Source organism: Stegodyphus dumicola, chromosome 2 (assembly GCF_044657685.1).
Source record: "Stegodyphus dumicola isolate Sdum_Otavi_A_Nest chromosome 2, ASM4465768v1".
In the NCBI taxonomy this organism is placed as follows: Eukaryota; Metazoa; Arthropoda; class Arachnida; order Araneae; family Eresidae; genus Stegodyphus; species Stegodyphus dumicola.
This window is the reverse complement of record NC_140769.1, coordinates 73,561,035-73,572,657: the sequence shown is the minus strand read 5'-3', so window position 1 is coordinate 73,572,657 and position 11,623 is coordinate 73,561,035. Positions and strand designations below refer to the sequence as shown.

The 11,623-nt window shown below is 31.8% G+C and overlaps 1 long non-coding RNA gene across 1 annotated transcript in view; it reads left to right on the top strand.

Annotated features, from left to right (window-relative positions):
- Positions 1-375: 375 nt before the first annotated feature.
- Positions 376-11,623, top strand: part of LOC146998474 (uncharacterized) — a 56,037-nt gene continuing 44,789 nt past the window's right edge. The window contains exon 1 of the long non-coding RNA XR_015039450.1: positions 376-631. This is a non-coding gene — a long non-coding RNA (uncharacterized LOC146998474). The remainder of the gene's footprint in view (positions 632-11,623) is intronic.

The following is an 11,623-nucleotide window of genomic DNA, read 5'->3' as shown; positions in this document are numbered from 1 at the left end:
TAAGCATCTTTGATAGGATCCACTGAAATTGGAAAAGAATACTTATTGAAATCTATTAAAGGAATCATAGACAGTGTACTCAAGGGTATCAATAGTATTTCATTTCAGTTATCAAATCTGTAACTCTGTTAAAACATAAAACAACAAACATGCGCTTTAATAGGAATCACTTAAGAAAGAAATGGTCAAAACATTTCCTAGATTTATTTTCCATCTGCACTAACAACTAAAGGAGGAATAGGAAATAACAGCTCTAATTCCTTCCAGCAGGAAAAGGGAAAACAAAAATACCACCACAAAAGAAGTAAAAAAGAAGAGAAAATAAAAAGAGAGTCGAGAAATCAGTCAAGATAGAGAAAAAGAGCCGTCAGAGATTATGAAAGCCTCACCTGCCACGACAAATGAAAGATATCCCCGTGGGTGTGTCCGGCCGCAAGAGCACGTGCCAGGCCTACGTCACAGCCGTCTACGCCCTTCCTCTAGGGAAGACCTGGTCTTGAAATTCCGGTATGCACACATACTACACACTCTACTTCAGGCATGGAGTTTTGTCTTCAGTGCGCAAAGTGGCGATGTGGAAGGCCGTTTTCACGACTGGTCCAAACGGTGGAATGTCGACCAGGAAGCCACGGTGAGCGACTTTTCTCTTTGCAGTAGCTATTTAAATGAACAAAACTTGCTGGTTTTGGATGGATTTTAACGATCTCGCGTTCAGTTTAGAAAGAGTTTGTTTACAATTGGCGATCAAATATTCCTCTTTTTAATTTTCAAATTATGATACATATTTCGATATTTACTTTTAAAGCATTTTCGGAGTTCTAATAGGATATGAAAGCTTAAAATTAACCATAAATTTGTTGACGTTTTAAATTCTAAGAGGCGGGCTTGAAAGGATTTACATTAGCGACTGAAAAAAGAAAAAAAAAAAAAAAAAAAAAGATTATGGTCGATAAAATGATAAAAAGATTATGGTCGATATGGGGTCGATAAAATAATGATTGTTTTTTCATGATTCTTGATTGTTATAATAATAATTATTATTTGGCATATTTGTAAACACTTCTAATATAAAATGTTTTATTGAAAATTTTAAATTAATTTTCATGAACTACTAAGCTCTTAATTATCTAACTTATTCTCTCTTTTTTTTCCCCCGCCTTTTTTTTTTCTTTTTTTCTGGGGGGGGGGGCATTACCATGAACTTCTAATTGCAAATATTGAAAAATAAAACCAAATTCTTTTCTTAAAATGAATTTTACTACCTGATGTAAGAATTATACCAATAAATAATATTTGACGAGTAAATCTGTTGATGAGTAATTTTGTTATTAAATTTCATAGTGATTACGTGAATTTCAAGCAGAATAATAGTAATGAATAATAATAAAAACCAGTTATAATTTGGTGGTCTTTCATGCTAGAACTGACTTAATAATTAAATATGTTACATTATCTTCATCAAATCGATTCAAAAGTCTCTAGTTTCCATTATCTCACTTTCTCATTTTTTCCTTTGAAAACCTTTTTTCTATATCTTACGTAAGTCTCTCAGAAATATTCGCATTAGTTCATAAATTTCTTGGGCGCATTTTCACTCAATCATTTTATGTACTCGAATTTTCCCAGGCCTGCCGTAGTGAAGCTGACAACAAAAAAGTTGGTAGCTCATCTTAGCCTGCATTCTCCGCAGCTGCATGTGACGCTGTAAAATGAGTGAGAGATTATAGCCAGTCTTTTATGAAGCCCTGTTTCCTTATGGTTTCCTGTTTTCTATATTAAATAAATTCATATTGTCTGTATCCTCATTTAACGTCATCAGAAATTGTATAGATACAAATTTTTATAGAAACTTCTGTTTATATTTAAATTTGTGCTCCCTTTATAGACTAGGCAAAACTCAAGAAGTTACATTTCCTTTACAGAAAATTTCGTAATCATAAATAAATAAAATCAATAATCTTTCTGGACCATAATCGTAGGAATTAATAATCTTAGGATCATTAGGAACCGTAATCATAGAAATCAAATCAATTATAGGAATCTAATCGATGCAATTGTTCCTAATAGTCGGAAACTTGTAACTTAATGAGTTCTTCTGCAATAAGCAAAACTCTTTGGTCATTTAGCTGTCTCAGTCTTCATCAGAGAGAAACGCTGCTCAAGGTGCACCACGTTGGGCAACTGAATTACACTTGTGGAAAAGTAAAAGCTTGTGGAAAAGAACCCGCCAATCGACAAATTTGAGGGTCTCTTATGTCATCTTCTTCTACCTCCAGAGCCCACCAGCGGCCGAGCGGTAAAGTCGCTGAACACTGGTAGTTCGGTCCGAGGTTCGAATCCCGCGAACGGGCTGGCTGCATGGGTGTTTTCGTGGTTTTCCCCATGTGTAACGTGTATACGAGCCAGTTTCCCTTAGAAAGACCTCCACGAAGGCATCCCTCCCCTTAGGCAGATAGCCCTAGTGTGCTTTGCCATAATTAAATACACCAACCAACACCAAATCTTCTACCTCCAGCTTTTTTAAGGGGACTTTCCACTCGACAGCATTTAAAATTTTCTCTTACCGCAAAGAGACAATGCACTTACTCTTCTCTGGGATTCGAATCTGTGAACGAGACTAAACAGTTGGTTTCACTACCCTCATACCAACAGAGTAGGGACCTAATCATCAAATACCATTGCTAATTGGGAAGACTAACCACCGCAATCAAACAGTTTCAATGTGGAATATTATTTTGTTAAAACTCAATATTTTAGTTTCTAGGAGTAATAGACATATCACTAGATTATTCTGCATTATATATAATGTTTCAAAAAATTTCTTTTTAAATTCTTACGGTTTTGACCGGCATTCATTGAACAGGAATAAATTCCTGTCTTTAAAGAACTTTATCTTTATTCTTTATGGTTATTATTACTTTTCTAGTTTCAGCAAATTTTGTACTGTTTAGCAGATGTTTACAGGAACTTTATTCTTTATGATTATTATTACTTTTCTAGTTTCAGCAAATTTTGTACTGTTTAGCAGATGTTTACAGGATCCTCATATAATACATGTCTAAAATATGCAAAGGGCTATATGACATATTTAGTTTTTGCTCTCTTTCATATACTATTAATTTCATAGCGATAAAATTATACATGACTTAAGAATAGAGATTTACTAGTTAAATCCTGAAATTATCTGTTATTACAAAACATAAAAGAAAATGATTATTGACATATGTATTTTTCTTCTGGAAGGCTAATTTTGATGCATGTTTTAGTTAGATAATTAACTTTTAATTGGTGTGAGTCCCAAAGACGAGGTTATCCCGTTTTATTTAATAACTTTGATTATTGCCGGAAATATCCAGCATCTCCAAGTTTCTCTATCTTCAGCGAAAATATTCATCAAATTTTATCATAAAATAAAATGGCCTTTCATTTCTTTGAATAACCAGTCATATATCTGAGAAATGGTCGCAATAATTGCAATTTTATGTAAAAGTTCTTAGTAGACGATCGTAGAATTTATGTGCAAATTTTCCAGGTAAAGTTAACTGAAACTGAATTAAAAATAATAAATACAGACAGTTTGATTAAGACACAATAACACGCCGAATAAATACTAATTCAGAAGTCAAACAACAAAAATCAGCATTATATTTTTAAAATTTTCGTAGGACTAGTTTCGATGGTTTTACCGAACCACCATTCTCAGCTGCAAAACCTCAAATGAATGAATCAGACAGTTAGATGTTGAACAAAGAGTAATAAAAGTTATATATTGAACAGGGTGTATTTAATCGCATATTCCCTCCCATTGTTTACTAATTTTACATCCTGAAAGTCGAGAAGAGATATTTCTGCGGTATATATCATGTTTAAGGGAAAAGCTTAAATTTAAAAAATATATATTCTTAATTTAAATGCATTGCAAAATGTACTCATATTACTGTATTCTATGCTTTAAATTCCTGTAAACTTTTTTTTTTTTTTTTTTTCAACTTACATAAAGCACTTTTCTGTGCATAAGTTTTACATTGTTACCATAGACGAGAAGAAGTTTCTCATTTATGTATTGAAAATCAAGCATGAGAGAAATGAATGAGCAAATACGATATACAAGTACATTTGTTTTAAGTTTACGCCCCTCTGTTTCGGACTATTGACAGATTTTAGGCACAAAATTTCAACTGGCTTCAGAATACGACGTTAAACCATTAAAAACATGAGCAACTTACCCAGGTCCGAACAAGTCCATACATACTAGGAATGAGAGGCAGTCTTTCATGTTACCTATGACTGATTATGCCTAAGGCGTTAATTTACAGATGACACTAGTTAGTTTCTAACGACTGAGAATTTCATCATAGTGCGGTAAGGATAAAATATTAAAATATTGTGCTGCGCCCTTCAATGTTTATAAAAGAATAAAAATATAAAAAAATAACAATGCTTATAAAAGAGTGGTGAGAAGTTTGGGATCTATCTAATTAAAATAGTTAAGATTTTCGTAGAATGATGTTATATATTTTTTCTTATTTATTTCATATAAAACTGTAATGAATTTTTTATTAACAAATTGAAAAGTCTGAAAGTGAGCAATGGCAACACTGCGGAATAAAACCTTTTTATCTCCAGCGAGTGAGACTGACTGTCGGAAATTTTAAAGATATACTGTTTTTAAATATTTTGTGATTTTGCTGTTGAATGGAATTTTATGTGGTGTGAGTCCAAAGAACCGGACTTCTAATAAATGAAATTAACACACAAAATATTAATAATAATAAAAAAAAAACTTTTATAAACCATCTTACTAAGAAAACTGAACATTGATATGATGACCTGAGAAAATATTGGGAAGAAAATAGAAATATGTATGCCAACACTTAGTACTGCATAAGGAATTCTAAACATACGCTGCTATCCTGCTTTTAAATGTTTTGTGATTTTGCTTTTGAACTATATATATATATATGGCGTAAAAACGAAGAAAACGATGCTTAATAATAAAGTTTTAAAGAAAAGAGGCGGGTTAACAGGAGTGAGTGCAAGAGCAGACTGCGAGCACAGTGAGAGCATAAAAAGCCTTAACAAACCCTTTTGTATGACCGTAAATATTTGAAACCTTTCAGGCCTTTTTTTTTATTGTTATTTTGCTTTTGTATCGTAACACGATTCAAAATATTTAAAATTATATAAAGGAAATTAATGATGTGATAGGAAAATTTCAGTGAAGCTCCAGTAGATCCAGGTAGTTTAAAAAATATTTCTTCAGCCCACTTACAAATGAAGCATTTTGTTCATTGAAGCAATAATAACGTCATTAATGGAAGTAACATGATGAGAGTACACTTATAATTACTTTCGGGTACTGAAAATTGGAAAAGGAGCTCATTAGCGAAACACTGCAAAAATTTTCTAAATGCTTAACAAAACATCAAGTAAGGGTAGAATATGTAACTAACAGTCTGACAGATATTGCTGAAGAGATGATTATGAAATTACTAGACAATAAGAATTCACTTTTGGCGAAAATAAGAAGTCAAAACACATAAAAAGGCCTTACTGTATTCAGATGCATTCTTTTTAAAATATTTATGGTTCACATAACGAATTTTTGTGGAAATTTTTACTATGAGTAGATACAGCAGAAAGAAGCTGCTATTTTTTAGTGAATTTCTTAAAATTGGATTTGAGGTTATGTTTAAGAGAAAAAATATTAAACTCTTTTTCATTTATGCTGCTATAAAATGATATTTCTCAAAACTTACATCAATGATGATATCATCGATAACTTCGTCTCAAGAAAAGCACGTAAATTTCGTTTAAATAGGTTGCAAATATTGAGATATTTGTGTTTTTTATTAATTAGATTATTTCTGGACCATTTAAGCTGGTAATGATTCAATATATTCTTTAATGCATGACCTCATTCCAAGCAAAACTGATGGCAACACATCCCTCCATCTAACTGTAGGCCCACCAGCGGCCGAGCGGTAAAGACGCTGAACACTGGTAGTTCGGTCTGAGGTTCGAATCCCGCGAACGGGCTGGCTGAATGGGCGTTTTCGTGGTTTTCCCCATGTGTAACGTGTATACGAGCCAGTTTCCCTTAGAAAGTCCTCCACGAAAGGCATCCCTCCCCTTAGGCAGATAGCCCTCGTGTGCTTTGCCATAACTGAATAATCCAAATCCAATCCATCTAACTGTAGCATGGCATTTAATGGATGCTTTTAGTTGTCGATGCATGCATTGTACCATACCGTTACAAAATGGATGAAGGTATATTTTGGTTTGAAATATCAATAATTCATATGAAACGCCAACCATAATGATCAAATAGGGCGCCCAAAATGCTGAAGCCTAGTTTGTGGGTAATATTCAGTGGTCCTGGAACGAAATTATGATCCTGCCACTCAGAGTCAAAATACATAGAATATACGTTTTAGAATGAAAAAAAAATGTAGATTTTAGAATGCAAGATTTAGAATTTAGAAAGCAATATGGATATATAGAAATATATATATATATATTTAGAAAGCAATATCCAGTGGAATTCATAATGCAAGATCAAGTAGAATGCTACCTCTTGAAAAGTAATAATACAGTAACTGAATTATTAGATAATAAATAAATAACTAATTAAATAATAAGATTAATATTCGTGTAAAAGGAAATGAAAAAATAATGAGTTATTAATTATTGTCAATTAACATTCGGATACTTAATATCTTAAATGCATTTACAATCATACAAAACGTATTGCCTTCTTCTTTAATCAACAGTCCCAGTTAAAAAAACTCCTCTGCCAGTTCAGTTGTTCTATTTCCAAGAAAAAATAACTTTCATGAAAGCATTCATTTCAAGAAAGAATATTTATATCAATAATCTTCCTAACATAAATAATCACGTTTTTTAAAATGTACTAAATCCAATCCATGTTTGAAAAGTTCTTTGTTTAAAGTAGAAAGGTGGAAGAAATATATATAATTGTTAACAGAAGCTTGTATGAGCTATTTCTCTTAAATATTAAGCATTTTAATGAAATTTCATATAAAATAAGATCCTTAGAATTGGTTGGTTTATTATATTACGGAAAAGCACGTTAGGGCTACCTACCTGCGAGAAGGAATGCCTTCGTGGAGGACTTTATAAGAGAAACTGGTTCGTATATACGTTACACACGGGGAAAAATACGAAAACATCCATGCGGCCGTCCCTTTTGCTTGGAAGCGAATCCACATCATACTCTCAGTGTTTAATGATTTAGTGCGACCAGTGTTTAGTGAATTATCTCCTTGTTTTTACTGAGAATGCAAAATAGGTAATTTAATACAACAGAGGTTAAAAAAATAAATTAAAAGTTTTTTTCTTTATTACTCACTTGCAGTTAAAACTGAAATTAAACAAAACGTAAATCATCACTCATTAAGGGGTGCTTAGGGTACAGCAAACTAAGTATATACAAAACCAAATAGTCAATTAAATGCATAGCATCCTGGCTCTTAATTAAGCGCAATATCTAAACGAAATTACTAACAAAGGTTAGAAATGATAGAAAACAACGCAGCTACCCAGACAGGAGGAATATAATAATAATACAACGCCACTAGCTATGTTGCCAAATCTCTTTCTGTAACTTTTATTTTCAGTATTTTTGAAACACGCTTAATTAGCTTTCTCTGGAAGTAACAGAAAAGGAAGAAGCCAGATTTGGTATAAAATGTAATGTATTTATTAAAATAAATCTTGCATAGTAACCAATTACTTGAATGTTGAGCATAACCCATGAAGCATGCTGATCTGTTAACCAAACTACCCCAATAGTAAAAATAGCAAATTATTTCAGAATCGTACTTGATATATTTATTCTGTGTATTATACTGTGGCTAAAAGCATAATACTCCTAATAGAACTATAGACGGAGCTTGGTGGCTTTCAGGAGGACCTACTTCAATCACATCGCACTGCTTGAAAATTATAAATTAACTCTTCTAAAGAAAAATATCCAAATTACGTACATTTTCGAGCAAAATATTATATTGCTGTGCTTTAAAATGCTTATTAACAGCCGTTTCCGAAGATGCAATAATTCACAAACGCACACGAAGATAACTGATAAAACTTAAAACTCTTCACAAATTATTCATCACAGCATCCTCTGCAAATATTGAGAATTTTCGAGGGTCGACTGCAAAGATAATTGTACTTCCAAAACCTTAATTAAGATGCTCATTGAAAAACGATAGCAATTCTTGAAAATAAAATTGTTGAACTGTGGAACAACTTGCTTTTCTTTGGGATTAACAATCCTGATCTTAGAAGTGGTTTGCCTCTTTGTGAAACTTGGTTTCTTAGTCCATGAAGCAAATTGCATTTCTAGTTTGAATTTCAATTCAGTTCTGTTCCGAGAAGCAGAGTTCCCTTCTATGTTTTAATATTAATATGTCTGGTAAATTAAAAATAAATCCTTGGCTTTCGACAAAAATGTGCGCAAATTTCTCTTCTTTAGCTTTCCTCTTTGTTGGCTTTATTCGGCTGTTAGTTCTACTATAATCAGAATTTTTTTATTTTTGATTTATTTAAGTTAAAAACGGAGAAGAAAGAGAAAAACTTTTTATAAAGGTCACAATGTTTGTGTTTTCTTAAAATGATTTTAATTCATTCAGTTTATTTTTAACTACAAAATTAATTCATTCTATATATGTCTGAAAATGTCTTTCTCAGATCATATATGCTTTTTTGGTGCACATTATTACTTAATGTTTGGCGTCAATTTTTTTTCTACATTCATGGAATACTTTTGGCATTCACAAAATAAATTAATGATTTTATTATTCAGCAAACCCTAGAAGTGGTCAAGCTGTATGTATATGCTCAACAATATTCGTCATAACACTTTCAAGTAAATTCACATACGTGTATCTTGAAATTTGTCCTAAACATTAAAAGTATTATACCAGAAGAAAGGGGATCTGGGTCGAAGTGCTAGAGACATTTTGGAATTATGATCATGAAAACACCTCTTTATTCTGACCTCTTTAAGAATTTTAGGCTACGCCCCTGACCTGGAGAGGAATTTAAAGGCGGTGTATTCATATCAGATGTCCAGAGCTGCTTCTGATGAAGATATATATATATATATATATATATATATATATATATATATACATATATGTTACTGTAAAAGCCCGAAGTCTGTAAATGCTAGGTTTTTACCAGTAAAACCTAGCTTCTACCAACATGGCTTGATAAAAGTCCGAAGTAGTATGCTTTAATATGATTCCATTTCGGACTTTTACCAAGCCTTTCGGGTAAACCCTAGAAGTTACCAACGCCTTCCGGTAAAAGCCCGAAACGAGGAATTACTTATGATAGGGCTTTCCATTCGCAGATATATTGCATGCAGTGTGTCCCCAAAAAAATATCAAAACACACTTCTACGTTTTAATTGATAATATAAATTGTAAAAGTGATAAAAATAAGGTATGATTTAAGATTATGCCGATGAAACCGTCTTACAATAATTTTTTAAAGAGTTACTAGAAATAAAAAAATATTGCAATATTTATGCTATTTCAAACAACAAGATAATAAATGTTATGCAATGATTAGTAGAAAATGAATGATAAATTATCACGAATAATAGGAGGAATAAAATGCAATTCTCATTTACACAGTTTCTAGAATTTTGCACCCGAAGAATTTGAAAAAAAGTGTGATGTAACTTAAATTCAAATTCTTTTTTGTAAATAATGAAACCATGCTCCTTAAAACAATAAGTATTATTAAAATATTAATATTTAAGTATGTTTAATTTGAGAAGATAAAATATAATTGTCAATTTATTTATCCCTCAGGTCTTCTCGGAAAAAAGTAAAAGAAGTTAAAAATAAAATGCTGAAACATTTTCGATCTTAAAAGTCGTCATAGGGTTTCTTAAGATTTCTTACCCTCTCGCTGAGCTCGCAGTTGACCAGTCTGCTGTTGTTCTCCATTTGCTAACCCATTTTGTCTTTTTAACCTTATTATTAAGCACTGTTTTCTTCGCACTTATCCATGTACAGTTCAATAGATAATCACAAAACTTTCAGAAGCAGCACAAAGTAGTAATGTTCAGAATTCTCGATGCTTTAGCATAGATTTTTCTATTCATTTTTTGTCTTTTCTTGGTTCATCGCATTAATGTTCAGTTTCCTTAGTAAGATGGCTTGCAAAACATTTTTGTCTGTTTATTATTAATATTTTGTATGTTAACTTTACATTAATATTACTTTCTTCGCACTTAGCCCACATAAAATTCAATTCAATAACAAAATCACAAAATACTTAAAAAGAGCATACCTTTAGAATTTTTCATATTCAGTCTCGTGCGCTGGAGATAAAAATGTTTAATTCAAACAGTGCTGCTGCTGCTCGCTTTGAATTGGGAGATTTTTAATCAAAAATTCGTAAACATTTACAAAATATGAAATAAACGATAAAACAAAGTGCAAATTCGGGCTTTCAAGTGCCCATATTCGGGTGGAGGACTACGTTATTCAAACTTTCATGGCTGTAGGTACCGTTGTTTTTCCACAATGCGAGGAACATACATTTATGCAGATTATTCATTATTTAATTTCCTTAAATATAATACAGGGAGATAATATTTAGAGACAACAGTTTGAAAACTAATTCAACGCTTTTAGTGATTCGAAGCAAAATGCAGTTTTGAGACTGTTAGCCTTTCTGGGCTAACGCCTTTTTGGGTTAATAACGTCATTTTATGGAAATACTGAATATTTTTAACTGGACAGATCATGAATGAAGTGCATTATTTTTATCAATCCAATTCAAAACTAATGAACTAGTGTTCTTAAGAATTGCATATATTTTTTTCAAATAGCTTAGTTTTGTCAATTCACAACACACAGATTCATTTTGAAAAATAAATATCTTAGATTTTGCCGAATGGCAAAAACTCAAATGAAGTAAAATGACGCATTTATAGTGATTTGAGACAAAATCCCACTTTGTGACTAATAGCCCCTTTTGGCTAATTATTCCCTCAAGTAGTTTATTGCATTATAATTCGTAGGTACTGGAAATTCCACGATAGAAAAATATTTCATACACGTCATTGTAGCATAGATGTCATGGCAAAACGTGACGAGTTCCTTCATTCCTGGAATTTTTATGCGTAAACCTAAAACTTATTCAGTGAATAAATAAACGTGTGTATTGAAAAGCTGTTTAGTAAAAATGATCAATAATTTTAATATAATATTTTTTCAACATTATTAAGACCGAAATTTTAATACAGCATCAATTTCTGCAATTTTATGAGCCAATCTTTGCGAATTTTATGAGCTCAAGAACTTTCTAAAATTTTACGAATATCAGGTTTTTCTATAGTTATGCTGGTTATTTGTGTTATTATTTCATTTCTGTCGTATATACGGCTTCTTAGAAACCTTTGTCAAATCATTAGAATAAATCCCAAGCAGCGAAATTTTCACATTTTCAGTGCTTACCTTGCTACCGTTCCATTAATTTTACCCCTTTTATTACCCATTAATTTTACCTTCGTGTTGTAAAATTATCTACAACTCCGTGAAATTTGCCGATTGAATTGCACTGTAAAATTAAAACC